General features: G+C 40.1%; 1 long non-coding RNA gene and 1 pseudogene across 3 annotated transcripts in view; one reads left to right on the top strand and one right to left on the bottom strand.

Annotated features, from left to right (window-relative positions):
- The window catches only part of LOC118899055, a 32,498-nt pseudogene extending 17,364 nt beyond the window's left edge, over window positions 1–15,134 (bottom strand).
- Window positions 15,135–15,188: 54 nt separating this feature from the next.
- The window catches only part of LOC118898707, a 34,813-nt gene continuing 27,433 nt past the window's right edge, over window positions 15,189–22,568 (top strand). Inside the window, exons 1-3 of one of the 3 annotated variants that reach the window (XR_005020808.1) lie at window positions 15,189–15,259; window positions 20,139–20,333; window positions 22,517–22,556. This is a non-coding gene — a long non-coding RNA (uncharacterized LOC118898707). Of the gene's footprint in view, window positions 15,260–20,138; window positions 20,340–22,516; window positions 22,557–22,568 lie in introns of those variants that run through there. The other 2 variants (XR_005020806.1, XR_005020807.1) reach the window with 2 other exon arrangements.

Below are 22,568 nucleotides of genomic sequence, written 5' to 3' on the forward strand. Positions count from 1 at the left end.
AGGCAAGTATCTTTATATGAAATATTTGGTTGCAAAAACTAGACCTAGGTGTTAAGAGTTTATTTAGAACAAGCCATATATTAAAATTCACATTTAAATATTTAATTTGAATTTACTGAAAACAAACATCATAAGTTAAAATGGTTATATTGATCCTTCAAATCTACTATATTTTATGTTATTTTATTTACTTTAATAGATCTTTATTGGAGTATAATTGCTTCACAATTCTGTTAGTTTCTGTTACACAACAAAGCCAATCAGCCGTATGCATACACATGTCCCCATAGCCCCTCCGTCTTGAGCCTCCCTCCCACCCTCCCTATCCCACCCCTCTAGGTCATCGCAAAGCACGGAGCTGATCTCCCTGTACTATGCTGTTGCTTTCTACTATATTTTAGCAGCATTAGGATGCAGGGTAAAATGGAGTGTATGTGATAATATAGGACAAATATTTCATGGAGTGTAGGTTATTGATAATCACCACACGATCCTGTGTGATTTACATGCGTCTTAAAAATATATAGGAGCTCAGTTCATTTTGTGCTATTTTATTGTTTTTTAACTTAATTACCGTCAAAAAAAATGTTTGCATGCATGTGGTTTGTATGTGTATACCCTTCCTTTACTTTCAGAAACTAATGCAAATACATCTGTATAAAAAAATTTTTAATTACACTTTTCTTGTTAGGAGATAAAAAAAATTTCTAATAAAGGTTCCATTCTTTTTTTAGGCATACATAATTACAATATAAATGTGACACAATTCACACCATTATTTCACCCCTATACTCACCTGGATCTAGGTATGTACCCAGATACTGATTTGGCTTACTTCTATGTCTCCAAATAACTGAGGCAAATACAAAAACAAAGCCCAAGAAATAAAATTACTCTTAAAATAGCTCAATGAGCTTGTATACTTCAGTTACATTTCCACTTTGTTTAATCATGCTAAATAAAAAAAAAAGTTTAATTGTTTTCTTCTCATTCCATGATGCCCTATTATATACCACCAGGTACTAATTTTACAGAATTCCTAATATGTTTTACATATACATGTTTTATTTATATATATTTCCATTTCTAATGTCATAACAAAAAAGTCAACTTAGCTATTTTAAGAATGCTTTACATATGATATAAATTTTTTTTTGATATAAATTTTTAATAATAATATCTAATTAGTGTGATATCACAAATCTTAACTTCTTTGTATGTACTATTTGATTATTAAAATATCATTCTCTTGAAATAACAATTGGCAGACAATCATAAGCTTTTTTTTGACTTCATAAACACTCTTAACAACTTCTATTTAATACACTATTGTCCAGGCAAGTTGATTAATAGAGAATCAAAAACATACACCTTGAAGTTGAAAAAAAACAACAGCTGTATTTATGAAGATGTTTACAATAGTTTTTTTTATTTTTTATTTTTATTTTTGGCTGTGTTGGGTCTTCATTTCTGTGCGAGGGCTTTCGCTAGTTGTGGCAAATGGGGGCCACTCTTCATCACGGTGCGCGGGCCTCTCACTGTCGCAGCCTCTCTTGTTGCGGAGCACAGGCTCCAGACGCACAGGCTCAGTAGTTGTGGCTCACGGGCCTAGTTGCTCCGCGGCATGTGGGATCTTCCCAGACCAGGGCTCGAACCCGTGTCCTCTGCATTAGCAGGCAGATTCTCAACCACTGTGCCACCAGGGAAGCCCTACAATAGTTTATTTTAGGTTATTTCCAATTTTTCACCAATTTAAAAAATTGACCAACTCAATGAAACCTTGTGAATACAATGTTAAAAAGTATAACTATGAATCATAAAATTTAAATTTAGTATGAAAAATTAAGAATGGCAAATTATATTGAAGCTATGTGGAATTATGTTTATAGACAGCAGGAAGAGAAAATAAAAATGTAAATATTGCTTGAAAGGATAATGAGATTAGAGGTGGTCTTTTAAATTTTTCATTGTTATGCTAATACAATACCTTTATGAAACCCGAAATCTTCAAACAACACATTTTTTAAAAATTGTAGTAAAATACACAAAACAGAAAATTTATCATTTTAACCATTTTAAAGTGGACAGTTCAGTGATATTAAGTCAACAAATTTTTAAAACTTTCAGAGGGTACCTAAATAAAAGATGTGTTGTCCATTGGTGATTTTAATGTATCTGGTATAGAACTAAAGTCACCACAAAACTTTTTCTGGGAAATTGGCAGATCATAAACATAAAAAATTTATTTTGCTTTATATTAAACCTTATTGTTTTACTGTTTCAAAATTCAAATTTACTCACAAGAAAGAGTCAGTTTCATATTAGATTTGGTTTAACAAATGCTGCTCCTGCTATTCATTCTTATCACCAAAAAAAAAAAAAGATTATTTCTGACTAACGATAATATGTTGAGAAAATAAAAAGTTAAGGTCTCTTAGAAACAATACAAACGTTATCAGTAGAAGTAAATTATAGCAAATTTATAAATTCAGGAGAATGTGAAACTTATACCACTGATTGTTAAAGGGTTTTAAAAGCTTTTTATTACATTTGGTAACAAAATTATAGGCTTAGTTGTAAAATCCTGGGTTAACTACCACTTGGAAAATTAAATATACATTACAGTAAACATTTAGAAAATGTTTTTCTAAAATGTTCAATGTAGGTCAATAAACTTGTCTGTAGAAGTCTTTTATAAGGATAATACATATTTCAAGTTTTTTTTTATCATTGAGAGAAACAAGATATTACCTGATTCAAAAATTTAGGTAAGAATTTCAAAGAAAGAAGCAGGGAACATTGGGAAGGTTGCAACTGGGAAGAAATTTTGTTTCTTATGGCACAAAGGTAATTCTGCATTAAAAAAAAATCATTCCTCAAAAGCAGCACTACTAAAATTATCATCAAAGTGCACCCCAAATTTCAATTGCAAAGTATTAGAAGTAATCATCCACCAGGAAATATTTTCAAAATAATGAAGTTTTTATGAGATTCAAACAATAATGTTGGTTAATATTAACATCTCTTTAAATTCATTTATTATATCTATATTCTATAAATTCTCATAAGTATCAAAATAATTATAGGCCTCCTAATATGCATGTGGTTAATACTGGCTGTTTTAATTTTAGCACACCCGAAAACATAAGGAGTATAAGTTCTAGTAGCATTAAAAAAAAGAAAGAGTTACCAATTCTAATAGTATCTTTTCCTTTTCGACCACTTCCCAAAATTATAGTTCTCTTTTTCTATCTAGCAGTTTTGGATGGTTCCTTCACCGATGGAGAAGTTATCCACTGGTACTGAGACAGAAATGATAAATATGCCATTTAAGTTACAGGTAATTTAGGAGGGTTTGATCTTCATTGGAAATTAAGATACTTTAAGTTAATCAAAGGTTTTCAATCTGCATTTCTGGGAACCTAAATTAAAGCATCACACAATATTTTCAAAAACAGAAAAGCCATTTCATTTGACTAAAAACTTAGTTTTAAGATGGCAGAAAGTACCTTGCTAATTTTCTTTTCAGAATGAAAGAAAAACAAGCCATTAAAGAGAAATTCTTCCGAGAGAACTAAAACATGTTCTATACCTCTGACTTGGCACTCCTTCCATCTGGAGAACTTTTTTGATAACTGCTTTCATCACAGAATGATCTAAAGTAAAATAAATTGAAATTAGAGTAATTATTTCCCAGTGAGGGCTATTTCCATTTAAAACCAAAAGCCAACTAATTATTGCTTTCCCATAAAATTAAATATGAAATCTACATTATATAATTATACACTTATTTCCCCCTTTGTGTATTCTAATTTCTTCCTCAAAAACCTAAGATGCCATCTTGCAGACTGCCTCCAGTGGCTACTATTTTAGCAGCAGCTAAGGTCAACTTTAAACATTTTGCATCTAAAGTGGCTTTGGATACCTTTGGATAGAAAGTACAGTCTGAGCACTGTCCAGACACTTAGATACCTAAAGCGCATCTAAGATAACAAACCAAAGTCCTGATATTCCCTCAAAAGCTGCTCCTCCCATCAGCCCCCTTTTTCTAAGTGATACCACCCAGTGGCACACATAATCATCAACGACTTGTCTCCTTGTTACTATTTCCTTCATACCCCACATCTAATCTATCGGCAAGCCCTGTTAGCTACACCCTCAAAACACAACCTAAATTCAACCACTTTTCACTTGCTCCAAACTTCCAACCTAAGCTAAGCCATAAACATCTCTTATTTGGACCACTGTGATAGTCTCCTAACTGGTCTCCCTGTTTCTCTTCTTTATCTCTCCAGGTCTATTCTCTATACCAAGTCATCTTATGCAGATACTATTTGGATCATGCCTTTTTCCAGTTCAAAACCCTCTACTCATTTAGAATAATCCACACCTTTACTCTGGCCTTCAAGACTTTACAAGATCAGACCCCTGGCTAGCTCCTTGACCTCATGTCATACCACACTCTTCTTCACTCAGTACTCTGACCATGTTGGCCTCCTTGCTTTCCCTTAAATACTCCACCCACCTACATGCCTGCATACGCATTGCCTCCTTGTCCTGGAGTGTGCTTACCCCAGATCTTCCATGGCTTGCTCCTCTCTTCATTCAGGTCTCCGTTCAAATGCCACTTCTCCAGTGAAGCTGTCCCCTGACAAACCTATCCAATGGAGTCCTACCTGCTCCCCCTCACTCTCCTCACATTACGATATTTCTGCACTTCCTACTATCTAAAATTATATTACTTATCTGTTTACTCATTTCTATCTGAACCCCTTCACTAGAATGTAAGCTCCACGAGGGCAAGACTTTTGTCTGTCTGGTTCACTGCTTTATCCCTAGTGCCTGACCCGTATCTGGCACACAGAAGCTATTTAAAAAATTACTTGTGAAACTGACAAATGAATAAAGTACTCCTTGCAAGAATTCAGAGGTGCACAACAAGGAAATAATGCTCTTGGTGGAAGCAGGCTTAGTATCTAGGTTCACCTCTATTCAGAGTAGAGATAAGAACAATTTAAAGGTATAATTCACTTTTAATTAGTACATTATCTGCTAAAAACATAAGGGAAGTGCAACATTAGAAAAGTACAGTTGACGCTTGAACAACATGGGTTTGAACCTCGCGGGTCCATTGACACACGGATATTTTTCAGTAAATATGTACTATCGTCCTACACGAGCCAAGGTTGGTTGAATCCACAGATGCGGAGCCACTGACTATAAACTTATACCCAGATTTTCAACTGCGTGGGGGGCGGCACCCCTAACCCCCAAGTTGTTCAAAGGCCAACTGTATATGATGAGGAAAGTGAAACACATTAAGTTTTAAAAACTGTCAATACGTGAACAAACTCTTTTTGTTGTTCTATGTGTTAATCAATTAAAAAAAAAAAGTGACCACATACCAACAAGTGGATTTTTTCTTATATCCAAAACAACCAGAGTTCTGTTGCTTTCAAGGGCCTTTAGTAAAGCCTTTGCTCCTTCACTGGTGAGGCCACACTGCTGCAGGTCAAGTGCTTTCGCTGAAAGACAAAAGGTCACTTGCGAAGTCTATACAGATTTAACATATAGACAACTCTCATTTTCTCACGTGTGGAAGAGTCCTGCACAAGACCAGCCATGGCAGGTTTGTAATTTTGGGTATGGAAAAAAACAGAAACGTATACGCACACACATAATGCATTAATCCAATTTAAAAACCTCTTCTTGGATGTGCAATGATAACCTTGACTTTAGTACCAATAAATCATCCAACATATTTTACAATTACAGAACTGAAGAATAACTGTATATAACCTATGAGCAAAAAACATCACAAAATGAATCTCAGTTCATAATTAGCAAGGGCGGCAGTGGCAGTGTAAACCTCACAGGCAAAAACTGGTGGAGCTCAGAAATGCACTGCATTCTTTTGATCATGATCTTGAGCTCCAAATCACACTTGAAACTAGTTAAAAGGGGAAAACAAAATAGAAGAAATGTAATAACTGTTAGTTTTAGAGCAAAAAGGACAAGTCTAAGAGGATACAAATAATAACAAATTCAAACAATGTGTGAATAGAGAATACATACTAAAAACCTATCATGAAAGTATGATGGTCAAGAACTCTCTCCATAAAAAGTCAGACAAAAACCAGAAAAACTGATCATGAATTCTAGGAGTTCTGGGGCTGAACAACCTACTCATTTAAACCAAAGGGATCATCACCAAAGCACAGGTATTAAAAAATATTACATGAAAGGAAACTATCATGAGTCTTTTTTTTAAGTGTTGTGTGGACCATCACATTGAAATAACTGGAGTCTTTCAACACCCCCATGACACACAGAAATAGCAAGTCAGACATACGGATCTGACAGGATATGATACAACCCTTACAAACTCTCACTACAGAAGAATGGACACAGGGTATAATTAACCAAATTGCCAAATTAATACAAAGAGCCAGTAAACCTCACCAGTAAATCAAATGAATACAAAATAAAACAAAATGTGGTTATTCTCCTATCAGATTAAGCCAAGATTCTGTAAGAAAAGCCTTTAAAATGTCTATACCTTTTTGATCCAACAACTCTCTTTCAAAGAATTTAACCAAAAGAAATAGTCAGAGATATAAGTAAGGATATATATCAGAGTACTATTTGTAACTGAAAAACTGGACATACCTTTTTATTTATTTATTTATTTTTGGCTGTGTTGGGTCTTCGTTTCTGTGTGAGGGCCCTCTCTAGTTGTGGCAAGTGGGGGCCACTCTTCATCGCGGTGCGTGGGCCCCTCACTATCGTGGCCTCTCTTGTTGCAGAGTACAGGCTCCAGACGCGCAGGCTCAGGAGTTGTGGCTCACGGGCCTAGTTGCTCCACGGCATGTGGGATCTTCCCAGACCAGGGCTCGAACCCGTGTCCCCTGCATTAGCAGGCAGATTCTCAACCACTGCGCCACCAGGGAAGCCCTGGACATACCTTTTATACAAGAATGGATAAGCTATGCGCACTGTGGCATATTCATATAATGGAATACAGAACAATCACAAAAAATGATGCAGGAGATGCAAATTGACTGACTTGCTAAAATGCTCATACTAAATTAACTGAAAAAAGTTATAAAATTTGGAGTAATCCTACTTGCATAGAAAATGGAGAGGTACTCATTTTTGTAGTTTTACAGTTTTTTACAAGGGCTACAAGCCAGTGTTTGTGAGAGGCAGGCTTCACACCCACTGTTGGGGTGGACTACAAATTGGCATAGCCTTTCTGGGTGGTAATTTGGCAATGTGTATCAAAAGTCTTAAAAATATGTCACACTCAGGTCATTCCACTTCTAGTTCCTTATTCTACAGAAGTAATCCCGATGGACACAGAGATGTATACACAATGTATCCACAATGTTTCTGACAGGGAAAAACAAACTGTCTAAATCTAATGGCAAAGAATTGATTACACTATGGGACATCAATATGATGGAATACTACATGATACATAATTAAATGAAAAAAGCAGGACTATGAAATAGCAAGTATGTTACAATTTTATTTTTGTTATCCCTAAGTGTACAGAATATATTCATAGAAAAAAAAAAAGACTGAAGGTATATACACCAAAATGAACAGTGATTATGTCTGGGTATTAAGATTACAGGTAATTGTTCTCTTGTAACTCTGCATTTTCTATAAAGAATATATGCAACTCGTAGAGGAAGTTTACAAGCAAAATAAAACCTATCAGAAAAATGAGGCTTTAAAAATAAATCCTATCACAACAGTATCATGCCAACAGCTAAGTATATATCATATTAAAAATTCCATATTTTCAATTTTAGAATTTACCTCCAAGCCACAAATCCTCACTAAGAGATTCTGCAAAAGCACTTGCACCCAGGTCACCAATGAGCGTGTTGCAGTTCAGAGTGATGCGCCTCAAACCAGCCATACAGTCAAGATCAGGTCTCCTGGAACGAAGACTCTCAGCCCAGGTTTCTTCATGCCTTCTGGTAGTCTGATACTTCAAAGATTTAAAGGGATGAAATTACGACGCTTGAATAAGGAAACAGTGTGTGCCTACTGAGTATGGCTTATTATGTCAGAGATTTACACACACACATATCAAGCATATATGGCAGGGGAATCAACCTGAGAAATTAAACGGTCACTTCTGGTTTACGAGTCCAGTGACCCAGATTCCATTTCATCAGTGATTAGATTCCAGCCACTGGATGACCTGTTTCTGAACAGTTATGTAAAGTTGGACAACTCAATTACAGTCTATGAATTCTTTTCCTTATCTTCTAAGTCAGGGAATTGGTTCTAAATTCTATCATTGCTGAGGCTCTAAATGTCATCATTCTGTCCTCCAATCGTCTCCAAACACCTGACTGGGCAACCCATAAGAAAACTTTTTAATATGCATCTTATTTATTAACAAATTATGTACACGAAGTTCTATACATATACTGTATGTACATTATAAACCACACAGATATTTTAAAAATGATACAAAGGCAAATAGGTTCTAATATTTTCTTTTCCTAAATCTAAGGCATTATTTTATTATTATTATTATTTTAAAATATTTCTGTATTTATTTGGCTGTGCCGGATCTTTAGTTGCGGCATGCCGGATCTTTTAGTTGTGCCATGCAGGATCTTAGTTACGGCATGCATGTGGGATCTAGTTCCCTGAGCAGGGATCGAACCCGGGCCCCCTACATTGGGAGCGCAGAGTCTTCACTGCTGGACCGCCAGGGAAGTACAAGGCATTATTTTAAAAACTGTATTACAAAATGGATCTCACATGCTACCTAAGGTATGCACACAAACTTTAGAGGCCTGGACTATGCACAGCCAGTTGGATGTGCCTTGGGAAAATAATGGTTTGACATTTAACCACAAGTATTGTCTTAAAGACATTCAATTCTTGATATTTATAAAATAAAGTTTGGTAATAGGGAACACTGACTTTAAATGAAAAAAGTCTTATTACATTCTTGAAAAAATAAAAGACTCAAAGTGCCTTTGACACTCTAAAAGGAAAATCATTAGTGTCATTTTTCTATTAACAATAACTTATAAAAGCTCCAAGCAGAAATAACAGCAATCACTTACACAGTGCTTAGTATGTGCCAGGCACTATTTATACAAATTAGTTCATTTAAACCTCATAATGAGGCACAGAGGTTAAGTGATTTGTCCATGGTCACTTGCTATGAAATGGGAGAAAGGGAATTTGAACCTCGACCATTTGGCTTAGGCACCCAAGTTCTTGACTGTTTTCAACCCCAGGGGTCAATGGACTTGCACTGTATAGGCTCAAAGAATTTTTCAATTTTTAAAATCTAAATTTAAACATTTCCAGCTTTGTGGGCTATACAGTTTCTGTTGCAACTACTCAACCCCACTGGTGTAGGCTGAAAGTAGCCATAGCTATCATGTAAACAATGGGTGCGACTATGTTCCAAAAAAACTTTCTTTACCAGGCGACGGGCTGGATTTGGCCCACCAGCCATAGTTTACCTACCCTTGATCTGCACCATCAAACTCTTCAGAAGGCTTCATGTCAAATTAGTAAATAACTTTAGGCCTAAATACAGTAATTATAACCACTGTAAAGTTGTTAAGGCATTATTTTAAAAACTGTATTTACAAATTGCTGATGTAGTGATTTTTATTAGTTTATAAACTACAGCAGCTAGTAAACACTTGATTCATTTAAGTCTTGAAGACTATAATGGCATAGTTTTTTCACAGTATCACAATCAATGTTTTCAGTAACTAAAAATACATTAAAATATTATTATATATTAAATCTCTTATTTCTAAAATTAAGTGGACTATCTTTACTAAATGGCAGAATCCCAAACTGAAAACCGGTCATATTCTTTCAACAAAACGAAAGCTGCACTCACACGTATCAAAAGACAAAAATGAACTGCCATCTGTATCAATATATTAATGTGCTTCAATCACATGTGTTTTCATGAAAGTTCAAACATAAAAAAATCACCTTTAAGATCTTGGCCATGTGATCTGCTCCCTGCCATATCAGATTACACCCCGAAAAGTTTACTGTCTTAAGAGTGGTAGAGTTCTTTACACCTTGAAAAATAACTAAAAGGAAAAAAAAAAAAACCACACACACAATAAGATGAAGAGCCTATACATTTGTCAATCTTGACTTACTTGCTTTTCTTGAGTCAATTGGAGGTTTATAGCCACATTCTTAAAATCATTAACTACAGTCTTCCCAAACAGGTAATTGACGAACAGATGCATTCGAAAACTTGTCAGTAACAAAGTGTTATTCCAGTTTACAGCAGCAGTTTAATTCTATTTAGATACTAAAACTGAATACACTGAATACTGCAAACTTTATTCCCAACCACTCAGTAAAATACTACATACCTTTTGAGACATAGGAAAAAAAAGAAAAACCTAAAAATCTTAAGACTCTTCCTATTTTCATTTCCAATGATACTTCCCAATCTTGATGATCAATCAGCGATTTAAATGTCAACTATAAACCCAGTATTTTATTAGGTGCTATGCAGTATACTAGAGCAATAGAAGAGAGAGGACCTCAAATCCTCTGCTCCCTCAAATGGAAAGGCAGGCTTCCTTACCCCTCCAGACCACTACTGGACACAGGGAACACACACTAATGTTTCAGGACCCCAACTAACAGTCACCTGCTTTGTGATTACTTCCATGACACACTCCCACTAACACCACTGAGTTTGCTGCTCTTACGGGACGTGACATATATTTCCTATTTTAACACATACCACAGTGCGTTATAATTATGATTGCAGATACATGTTCTAACAATTTAAAGAGAATGATGACTTTTTTGCTCTTTATATCTTGCTATTGCCCTTCCCATAATATTTCTTGAAGAGAAACATTAAAATATAGACAAACACAAAAAAACAGAAAATATACAAAATGTGTGGTTTGTGGCTTAACACAAACTTAAGTAAAATTAGTTCTGACAGTAGCCAGCATGACAAACTTCCACGGTACAAATAAGAATGGACCAAGGTTTGAGCAGGCACAGGAGACAACCTAGGCATGAACGACACCAAGAAAAGGTAGACAGGAAGTAACATGGTGTGTAGGAAATCACGAGACCAGTCTGATGAGAAGAGACTTAACCAAGACCGAAACTCACTTTCTAAACCTCCATCTCCAAGTGGACAATTCGCAAGACACAGGTGCACCAAAGTGGCCAATTTATTCAATCCCTTTAATGGGGAGAACAAGTTTAAAATTTTATTGCTTTAGTCTGCTCCAAAAGCAACTATCAAACGTTGGCAGGACACAATGAAGGCTTACCTTTGTTAACATAGTTAAGTCGCTCTCTCTAAGAACTAGCCCATTTAGCTCCAGGTTCCTTAGCGCGCCCGACACACTTACACAGCTTTTAAGAGCTTTACACAACTGCAAGGTCACATCTTTATTTCTTATCGCAGGAACACGACTTCTGTAAACTTTATTTCTGTCACAACCTAAACCAAAATTATTGTAAAATGAGTGATTTAAACCATATATTTTATCATCACTAAAAAGCATCTAAATAAAAAAAAAAAAGCATCTGCTCTGTGCTAAGGATTAGAAATGACTCCTGCCCTTAAAGCCTTCATTAAGGAGGGAGATGTATAAACTCAAAATTTCAATCACATGAGGTAAAGAACCATAACCTTTGTGCACAGAGGTTCCTATGGAGGCAAAAAGTTATATCTAAGTGACGGCTTCATGATAACCCTGAAGTAGAATCTAGAAAAGATGAGAGTATGCAGAGTTGGAGTAGGAGGTGCATTAACTACACAGGGAGCACCTGTGCAGACACTCAAGCCCGACACCTGCTGGGCACTTTAAATACTGCAGGTGGGGATGACTAAAGGCCAGGGGGCCAAGTGGGAGAAGACACAGAAAGGAAAATAGAGATGCTGGCCGAAGCAAGCCTGGGAGAGAGCCTGGCTTGTATCCCACAAGTGATGAGGCCTGGGGCTACCACTGGCTGAGTAAGGGTGCCTCCGCTGATTAGAGAAAGGTGCCCCGCTGCTGAAGGACCAATTAGATAAAGGGAGTGATCACAAAAAGATCCCCTTCCTCAGGGTCAAAGAGCCCCACGAGGCTTGGCTGAGCACAGTTCAGACTACACGCCTCTGTGCAGAGCACACGCTGGGCGGCTAGTATGCACTAACTCTGTGTGGGCAAGCCATTAGCAGCATTATTTTAAGCGTATCTTTTTATGTTAGAAGGTCACTCAACCCGAGTAGGCAGATGAATTTAGAGGAACTGATGAGCCCAGGGGCTGCAAAACCACCCAGGAGCTTCTGCCATAGTCCGGGCAAACTGTAATATAATATGGATGAAGAAGCAAATTTAGGAGGAGGCCAAAATCTACAAGCTAGACCCACTGGATGAAAAACACAAAGAAAGTTCAGTGAAGGAACTCTGAAGAGAATGGGCTCTGCAATAAACTTTTCTTACATTCATTGTCAAATATTAGGCAAAATTAAGTACCGTGGCCTTTCAGGTTCCTTCCAGCTCTCATTTCTTTTGATTTCTAACTTATTACTCTGGTTAAGTAAAGTCCCCTCAGAGGTACAGAACAGTTCTTATACCTGAATGGGATGCAAAGAATAATCTGACTTCTCTTCACCAGGGGATGAGTTGAACTGTCCTTGCAGAAGAGATAACACATGGTGTGAACCCCAGATCCTAGAAAAGGGCCAGGCACACAATAAGTATTCAGCTTTTTGAAAACAAATGAACAATCATTTCCTCTCCTAAATCTTCACACCCTTCCTCTGCTGGCTACTTTCTCTCAGCTTATAAACATCCTCAAATATACTCACTTAAAAAACTCTCAGACATATGATTCTTTGTATCGTCTTGTGGGTAACCTAAGTCTCTCCCATGCCTTCAAACACCTGTCCTCCCAAAAAGCCCAGATCTGAACCTTGGGCCCAGACCCGTCTACCAGGCCCCTCGGAAGCACTGAAGATGAAGTAAGATCCTCTCCCCACCCCCAATCCCTTCCTACTGTGCTCTGTATCTCCCAAAAAGATGCAGCTGTAAACTGTCACCCACGCTTGCTGACCTCCCTTTTCTAACTGGTCACCAGGCCCCACCCATTCCCTCTCAGATCTCCAAAATCCAGTCCAACCTTTTATAACTTAAGTGGGACCCTTAGATTACAATTCACCCTGCACCCAATCAACTGCCTTCCACATGGCGGTCCGAGTGAGCTTCTAAACCAGAAGTCCATCTCACTGTTCTTTAGGGTTTCCCACAGCCTTCAGGATAAACATCCGAACTTCTGACAGGAAAAATAAGGCCCCTTTCTGTTGGGCCCCACTAGGTTTCCAGTATCAACTCTCACTTCTTTCCCAAACCCTGAGGTCCAGTCCTGTACATTAGTTTTGCCATATTTTCTTATACTTCTCAAACTTTGACACACTGCTCCCTCCTGCCACCCCAGGAGGTTCTACTATCCTTAGAAAGGATGGCACCTCCTTCAAGAAGCCTACCCTGAACTTTCCCTTTTAAGATTCTGTGCTCTGCAAAGGGGAAAGTTGGGCGGGAGGGATAAATTAGGAATTTGGGATTAATATATGCACATGACTATATATAAAATAGGTAATCAACAAGGACCTACTGCATAGCACAGGGAACTCTACTCCATATCCTATAACAACCTGTATGGGAAAAGAATCTGAAAAAGAATGGATATATGTATAACTGAATCACTTTGCTGAACACCTGAAACTAACACAATATTGTAAATCAACTATCCTCCAATATAAAATAAAAATTTAATTAAAAAAAAAAAGATTCTGTGCTCTGTAGCACCAGAACTCACTTCTTCCAGAGCACTGACTACTGCGCTTGTGTTTACCTGCCACCCAGTAGAAGGGGAGATTACCTAGGGCAGAAGCATCGTCTCCAGCAGCCCATGGTTCTGATAACTCATTCAAGTGCCAGGATACTTTACACACATAACCTGCTTAATTAATTGTTAGAACCCACAGAAAGAGTTGTTTTTAATGTCATTTTACAAGTGTGGGGATTGCAGTTCAAAAGTAACCTGCCCAGGCCACAGAGAGCATAAGCCCTGTAATTCAAACCCTAAGCTGCCTTCACACCGGTGCTCTTTCCACTACATGATACGAATATTGAAAAAAGATTTTTTTTTTCCTGAGCCCTGTTTTAATGGAAAGGAAATGAAGCAGGGATATATCCATTTCCTAATCGCCTTGGTGTGTACCACACAAAGTCATTCAACAGACCAGGTAACATCTGTGCAAAAATTAACGATGCTCCAAACTGTGCTAAGTGTTCTACATTGTAGAGCCTATAAGCATGAACACAGTGCATCCTTGTAACCGCCACAGAGACTGGGTCCTGTTAAGCCCGTGCTCCAAATGAGAACACTGAGACCTAGAAGCCTTAAAGCACTCGGCCCGGGTCACCGAGCTGGCAGGAGTCCTAGGCCGCACCCCCCCGTCTAGTGCACTCACACCCGGCCACTGGGCACCGGTTCTAGTGCCCACCCTCCACCTTGCACCATCTAAAACCCCGCTTCGCAGCGCCCACGCGAGAGCCCCTGGAAGCGGGAACTACAAACCTGTCTCACCAAGCCGTGGCTGGAAGAAGCTCTGGATACAGATCAGGCGCAGAGGGTGCTCAGGAATGGCGTCCAGTCCACCCCGCGGAGGCGGTCGGCGTTAAGTCCAGCAGGCCCTCCTGCAGGAAAGCGCGCATGATGGGCAGAGGCACCGAGTCCTGCAGCGCACACAGGTCCTCAGAGCGCGAGAAGTCGGCCGCGCTGTCCCGGCGCAGCTTCACCGAGTGATCATGGCCCGAGCGCGGCCTCGGGGACTCTGGCTGCGGACACGATGCCCACACCCGCCTGGGGGCCCCGGCTCGCCTCAAGGCCCCTCGGGCGCCCACCGCCCAGAGGCTGCGGCCCCGCAGCGTGCGCAGGACCCCCGTCGTAGCCAAAAGACATAGGGCCACGGGCCCGTTAGGCCGGCCCCTCCATGCCGCAATCTCGCGCCGCGCATCACCGGCTGTTGGCGCTGGCCTCAACACCCTGCGCGCCGCGGGGCTGTAGTTTAAGCCTTCCGGCGGGCCCGTGGGGGCGGGGCTGGAGGACGTCTCCGCGCTCGCCGTGCGTCACACGCAGCCCCACCTGCCATGGGGACCCCGGCCTGAGGAACAGTGGCGGGAGCTCCGAGACCAGGGCGGCGCGAAAGGTAGGAGGTGTGGAGAATTTGGGGTTTCGAAAAAGCGTTTGTTGACTCATCCAAACAAAAGTGAGACATGGTTGTATCAACGCATTTTAAAAGTAGTTAAACTCCCGACAAATGTCTGTGCTCGCCCCGCCCAGGAGAGAGCGTGCACTCCGTGAGACACACATGAAAGGCTGAGTGAACGTCTGCCTGTGGTCCGTTACCTGGTGCACGGGTGTGTGAATTTCTGTGGGGAGCTCTTAATTTCTGTAGTTTCTGCTGACTTGACACGATGGTTGGCAAATGGTGATGTATTCCATGCATTCAGGACATGATCGTGGTTACTAATAATCACTTTGTTTTGTACTGACACCTCCACAGAGAATTTACTACAGAATATCCATTTTACAGAAGAGAAACTGAGGCGTAGGAAGAGAAGTGACTGAGTAAGAGGAAGGACTCAGACCCTTGGTGTTAGTAAATTAACCCTGCAAGGAGGCCGTTAGCCTGCGGTGGCTCTAGTGATGCGGCCGCCTACGTAAACCAATCAAAATCTAAGCCTGTCAGCGCCTCAGGGTGACGAACACCGCTGAGGACAACCAGTCACAAACCACCAACTAGGCTTCAAAGCTATAGCAAGTCAGTCATTTCCTTACTTTGCTTCTGCCCTTTTAAAATAAAAATCTCTGCAGCTCCTGTGGCTGGAGTGCTCCTCACCACTTCCGGTTTGGTGGTGCCTGAATTGAATCTATTTTTGCGCACATAAAGTGTTAAAATTTTAAATATGCCTCAGTTTGTCTTTTAACATTGGCTGTAGAAGTTGGATTTGTGTCCAGTTTCTAGAACAGTGGTCGTCCTCTGGTCAGGCCTTAGGCATTACGTGTACAACATTCCTCTTCTACCACCACATTCTGGATGCCTCCACCCACTACCAGCTCCCGCGCATCAGATCCCCTAGATGTGGTCAGCAATGGCTTTTACATGCAGCGTGCTCACATTATAACATCGCAGACACTCCTCCGTCCTCCAGCCAGCGTGTGAAGAGAACCATTACCATTCCTGTTGAAGAGCCTGCTGTAACCACTTCCCCAAACACAGCCACTCCCCAGCTGACCCTGGGTAACCACTCTTCTGAACTTGGTCTCCATCACTGCCATGGATGTCTTTCTATTTAGGCTACGTTTTTAAGTATTCTTAAACAGCATATAGTATTCTACTACGTTTTCTCTTGTTACTTGCTTTATTTAGTGTTATCTTTGCTCGGTTCATCATGCTGACACATAAAGATCTGTGTAGTTCATGTACTTTACTCACTATGTAAGATTCCCATGTAGGGAAATACAATAATTTATATGTGTATTTTCCTGTTGATGAACATTTAACTTGTTTCCAATTTTCAGTATGATTTCTGTTTGAAAAAAATTTTATATAATTTTTAAAGGTTACTTTACATTTACAGTTATTGCACAATTTTGGCTATATTCCCTGTGTTCTACAATACATCCTTGAGCCTATCGTACACCCAGTAGTTTATATCTCTCACCTCCCCACCCCTGTATTGCCCCCTCCTCCCCCTCTGCACTGGCAACCATTAGTTTGTTCTCTATATCTGTGAGTCTCCTTCTTTTTTATTATATTCAGTAGTTGTTTGTATTTTTTAGATTCCATATATAGGTGATATCCTACAGTATTTGTTTTGTTTGGCTTATTTCACTTAGCATAATGCCCTCCACGTCCATCTACTTTGCTGCAAATGGCAAAATTTCATTCTTTTTTATGGCTGCGTAGTATGCCATTGGTTATATGTACCACATCTTCTTTATCCATTCATCTCTTGATAACACTTAGGTTGCTTCCATATCTTGGCAATTGTAAATACTGCTGCTGCGAACATTGGGGTGCATGTATCTTTTCAAATTAGTGTTTTTGTTTTTTTCGGATATATACCCAGGAGTGGAGTTGCAGGGTCATATGGTAGTTCTATTTTTAGTTTTTTGAGAACCCTCCATACTGTTTTCCACAGTGGCTGCACCAATTTACATTCCTACCAACTATACCAGGGTTCCCTTTTCTCTACATCCTTGCCCACATTTGTTGTTTGTGCTCTTCTTGATGATAGCCATTCCAACAGGAGTGAGGTGATACCTCAGTGTAGTTTTGATTTGCATTTCCTTGATGATTAGCAGTGTCGAGCATCTTTTCATGTGCCTGTTGGCCATCTGCATTTCCTCTTTGGAAAAATGTCGATTCAGTTCTTCTGCCCATGTTTTAATCAGGTTGTTACTTTTTTTGATGTTGAGTTTTATGAGCTGTTTCTATATGTTGGCTATTAATCCCTTATTTGTCCTATCCATTGCAAATATTTTCTCCCATTCAGTAGATTGTCTTTTCATTTTGATCCTTTCCTTTGCTTGCGAAAGCTTTTAAGTTTCATTAGGTCCCATTTGTTTATTTTTGCTTTTATTTCCTTTACTTGAGGAGATGGATCCAAAAAGATATTGCTGTGATTTATGTCAAAGAGTGTTCTGCCTATGTTATCTTCTAGGAGTTTTATAGTATCCAGTCTTACATTTAGCTCTTTAATCCATTTTGAGTTTATTTTTGTGTATGGTGTTAGAGAATGTCCTAACTTCATTCTTTTACATGTAGCTCTGCAGTTTTCCCAGCACCACTTATTGAAGAGACTGTCTTTTCTTCATTGCATAATCTTGCCCTCTTTGTTGTATATTGCTATAAGTGCGTGGGTTTATTTCTGGGCTTTCTATCCTGTTCCATTGATCTATATGTCTGTTTTTGTGCCAGGACCATACTGTTTTGATAACTGTAGCTTTGTAGTAGAGTCTGGAGTCAGGCAGCATGGTTCCTCCAGCTGTGTTCTTCTTTCTCAAGATTGCTTTATCTATTCGGCGTCTTTGGTGCTTCTATACAAATTCAAAAATGTTTTTGTTCTGTTCTGTGAAAAGTGCCATTGACATTTTGGTAAGTATTGCATTGAATCTATAGATTGCCTTGGGTGGTACGGTCATGTTAACAGTATTGATTCTTCCAATCCAAGAATATGGAATATCTTTCCATCTGTTTGTGTTGCCTTCAGTTTCTTTTATGAGTGTCTTATAGTTTTTGGAGTTCAGGTCTTTTGCCTCCTTAGGTAGGTTTTTTCCTAGGTATTTTATTCTTTTTCATGCAATGATAAGTGGGATTGTTTCCTTAATTTCTCTTTCTGATAGTTCATTGTTAGTGTATAGAAGTTCCACAGGGCTTCCCTGGTGGCGCAGTGGTTGAAAGTTTGCCTGCCAGTGCAGGGGACACGGGTTCGAGCCCTGGTCTGGGAGGATCCCACATGCCGCGGAGCAACTAGGTCCGTGAGCCACAACTGCTGAGCCTGCACGTCTGGAGCCTGTGCTCCGCAACAAGAGAGGCCGTGATAGTGAGAGGCCCGCGCATCACAATGAAGAGTGGCCCCCGCTTGCCGCAACTAGAGAAAGCCCTCGCGCAGAAACGAGGACCCAACACAGCCACAGATAAATAATTAATAAATAAATAAATAAATAAAAGAAGTTCCACAGAGTTCTGAGTGTTAATTTTGTATCCTGCAACTTTACCAAATTCATTGTTGAGCTCTAGTAGTTTTCTGGTGACTCTGGGATTTTCTTTGTGTAGTATCATGGCATCTGCAAATAGGGACAGTTTTACTTCTTCCTTTGCAATTTGGATTCCTTTTATTTCTTTTTCTTCTCTGATTGCTGCAGCTGGGACTTCCAAAACTATGTTGAATGTAAGTGGTGAGAGTGGGAATCCTTGTCAGTATGATTTCTGTGTCGCTACATCCATTTTTTTTAGTCTCCAGAATCACTTAATGTAGTAGTCTCCTGTCTAATTGAAGCTCCCTCTTCTGCGTTTTCCATCAAGCCACTTGATTTTTTTATCCCTCTCCACTTCCTTCTTCTCAGTCTCACTCTTGGGTGTCTCTTGCTTACCCAGTTTCAGTGTAGGTGTTCTTTAGGTTTCCATCCTCAGCGTCCACCCCTTTGGACATTTCACAGTTTCTCTGGGTGATCTTATTTCCTGTTCAGGCTTAACTTCCCCCTCCAGGGTGATGTCTTCTAACAAAGATAACTCTCTCCATACATCAAACTGCCTCCTGGAAAGCTGTATATTTCTCGTTGTCCTCAGCATCAGATCTGTGTTCCTTAGCTTGGCATATAAACTCCTTCACGATTGGACTACCTCTTTTGTCTTACTTCTGGCTACATTCCTTCCTGAATGTCTTCTCTAGGCATGTGGACCAGCTTGTAGTTTCTGATGTTCTATCATTCCTGCCCTGGCCTTTACAGATGCTGCTTCTTTACTTAAGACCCTCTTCTTCTGCTTGCTCTTCAGTGAGCTGACATCCGCTTGTTTTCCAGCCTCAGGTTGGGGGCCAGCTTCCCTGGGAGGCCTTCTTTCCCTAACCCTCATCTCTCCTCCTCTGCTTGTTTAGTGCCTCACTACTCTGCTCCCTGACATCCCTGTATCATAATAATTATGTCTCCAGCGATAAGCATCTTTTTAGATAGTTTTCCAGCCATAGACTCTAAGCCCTTTGAAGGCAGGGACCGTGTCTCATTCATCCTTATATTCCCTATGCCTAGCACAGTGTTGGTACAGAGGAAGTGCTGATTAATGACTCCTGGAACTTTCTCGTCTATTCTCCATATAAGTCATTACTAGCACCTTGTAGCTACTGCCCACAGATGAAGCTCAGGGAAGCTTTATCATATTAATTAATCATGTAACAGATTAACTTAAAATGTGTTTTCCTCAAGCTTACCTATTTTCTGTCTGGCAGTCAAGGCTTGCCTGATCATCTCTTCCCTCCTTACGTTTAATTATGGCTTAATAGTGACTTTGGTTCTCCTTTCAGCATCTGGTGTTTTCTAGCTTCCCTGAACATGGTGAGCAAAAGCTGCCTCCCCACAGCACCTCTGGGACCCTCTGACAAGCCAGGTGCATGCCTGGCCCAAGACAAGATGCCTGGGCTTCCCTGCAGGTACCTGACCTGGGAGTGACATGGCTACTGGGCAGTACAAGACACGGGCTCTCCTCCTTCCGGGCTCTGGTGAGTGTAAGTTTGACTAAAATACAGTTTATCATTTTACCCCTGATTCCCTGTAGTTGACTGCTGGTCCATCACGACAACATTATACCCAGACTGCCAAGCCATTTTACCTTCCCATGGAACCTCACTGCAGATGCATTCTGCTCATCTCTAACATTCATCTTCTCTGGACCTGCTTTCAGAGCAATGTGTTTTGTTAGATCCAGTCACAGAGCTATGTCAACAACATAGGCTGTCTTATTTTAACTGACATGTGGTCCCCATTTCTTTTTTCTACTCCCTTACTTATGGCTGTTACCAATGACTCTTTCTCCACTCTTTTCATGTCCCACTAGACTCTGTTGTGTGTCCTTGCTCTCTCACCTGAAGAGCACACCTCTTATTTCACCAAGAAAGTAAGGTTTCAGACACAAACTTCCTCGTCTTCTTTCTGCTAACTCTGGCTGCCTTCCAATACATGTTTCATGACGCAGACACCACCATCTCCTCTTCAAATCCTTCTGTGACTTTCCATTGCTCTTAGGATAAAGACAAACCTCCTCACAGTGGTCTAAAATGTGGAGTCACAGGCTGGCTTCCGGTGGAGAACTGTTGCTGTTCTGTAAGATAAGGAGCTTGCTTCAGAAGGTAAATCATATGTCCACTAGATATACTGTTTAGTTTAACAGGCAAGACTTTCTTGATGAAAGAAACAGTGTGTTGACTTGCATTCTAGAGCAAGCTTCTCATCTTGTTGTGCACTGGCACTCTGGGTGCGCTAGTCTGTAGGGCAGGGCATCCCCTGGGCAGGATGGAGTATGATCTCTGCAGCCTCGTCTTGCACCTCCTTCCTTTCATTCTCAATCATCCAGCCCACAGTGGCCTCCTTTCAGGCCTGCATACTTATAACGGCACATTGCCCATGCTGCCCCTCTGCATGAAATGTCCTTCTGTTTAATTTGCAACTGATTGATGCCTCCTCATCCTTCTCATCTCTTCTCATGTGTCACTTGGTCAAGAAAGTATCCCCTTACCTACTCAACTCATTACATCCCCCTACTGTAGCTCACATAACACCAGGTACCTCTCGCTTATAGCCTTCATCACATTTCACATCCAGTTTTAGATAGGTGTTTACCATATGGTCCGTGAGGAAGAGATCATGACTGTTTTGCTTACTCTTGATTCCCAGCGAGTAGCACAGTTACTGATAACCTTTGTTAAATGGAGAAATGAATGTATCCAATCAAGGACCAAGCCCTGACAGTTTTTCTTTCTAGTGTCTTTCATACTCCTCCCTTCCATCTGTGTTGCCATTACTCCGGTTCTACCATTTATTATTTTACACCTGGATTACGATGATTGCTTCGGATAATAGCGTGTCTTCCTATCTTCCTCCCTACAACCTCTATTACACCTCCCAAGGTTCTTGGGTTATGCCATTGCCCTCTTCCAAACCGTCCATGGCACCCATTGTCAACACAATACAGCCAAACTCTTAAGACTCACATTCAAGACCCTCCATAATTTGGCTTTAATTTCACTTTCTAGACTTTTTAAGAAATAACTGGGTCTAATTGTCTCTGCATCCTTGCTCCCTTTCATATCTACCTATGACATTAATTTTTTTTTCTAGTCAGTCTATTTTACACCTCCTTCTCTGGGAAAACTTCACTGAGAATCCAAGCAATTTCTGGATCCCTTCTCTCCCCTGAACTTGGAAATAGTTTAACAAGACATATGCGGAACTGCCATAAGGCATCTGCATCTTATCTCCCTCTCTGGTATCTAACCTCCCTGAGAACGGGGGTACATCTCTGTGTTCTGTGCAGTTCTCAGCACAGTATTATACACATAGTAAATATTTGGTAAATGAACGAATAAGTGAATGAGTCGCCATGAGAAAGGTATTCTCTCATTCTTTCTCTCTTTTTCCACTATCAAGTTTCTTTAGTTAGTTTCCTTAGACAAAAGGTTTCTTTGTAGCTACACAGTATCCAGGCTCACAGAATGTTGCAAATAGCTGCCAAGAGCATCCCTCCACCACTTTAGAATAGCTTGCTCTCCCTCTCAAGTGGAGAGAGCAGGATTCAATATTTATTAAGTGCCTTTGTTCACTTGGCGTTTAGAGGCACTAGGGGCATTAGTGCTCTACACTCAGTGAAATGCCTGTTTTGTTTGTAATTTTCCTTTGTGAAAAACAGCTGGGCTTCCCTGGTGGTGCAGTGGTTGAGAATCTGCCTGCCAATGCAGGGG

The sequence above is a fragment of the Balaenoptera musculus genome, chromosome 8 (assembly GCF_009873245.2).
Source record: "Balaenoptera musculus isolate JJ_BM4_2016_0621 chromosome 8, mBalMus1.pri.v3, whole genome shotgun sequence".
NCBI classification, from domain to species: Eukaryota; Metazoa; Chordata; class Mammalia; order Artiodactyla; family Balaenopteridae; genus Balaenoptera; species Balaenoptera musculus.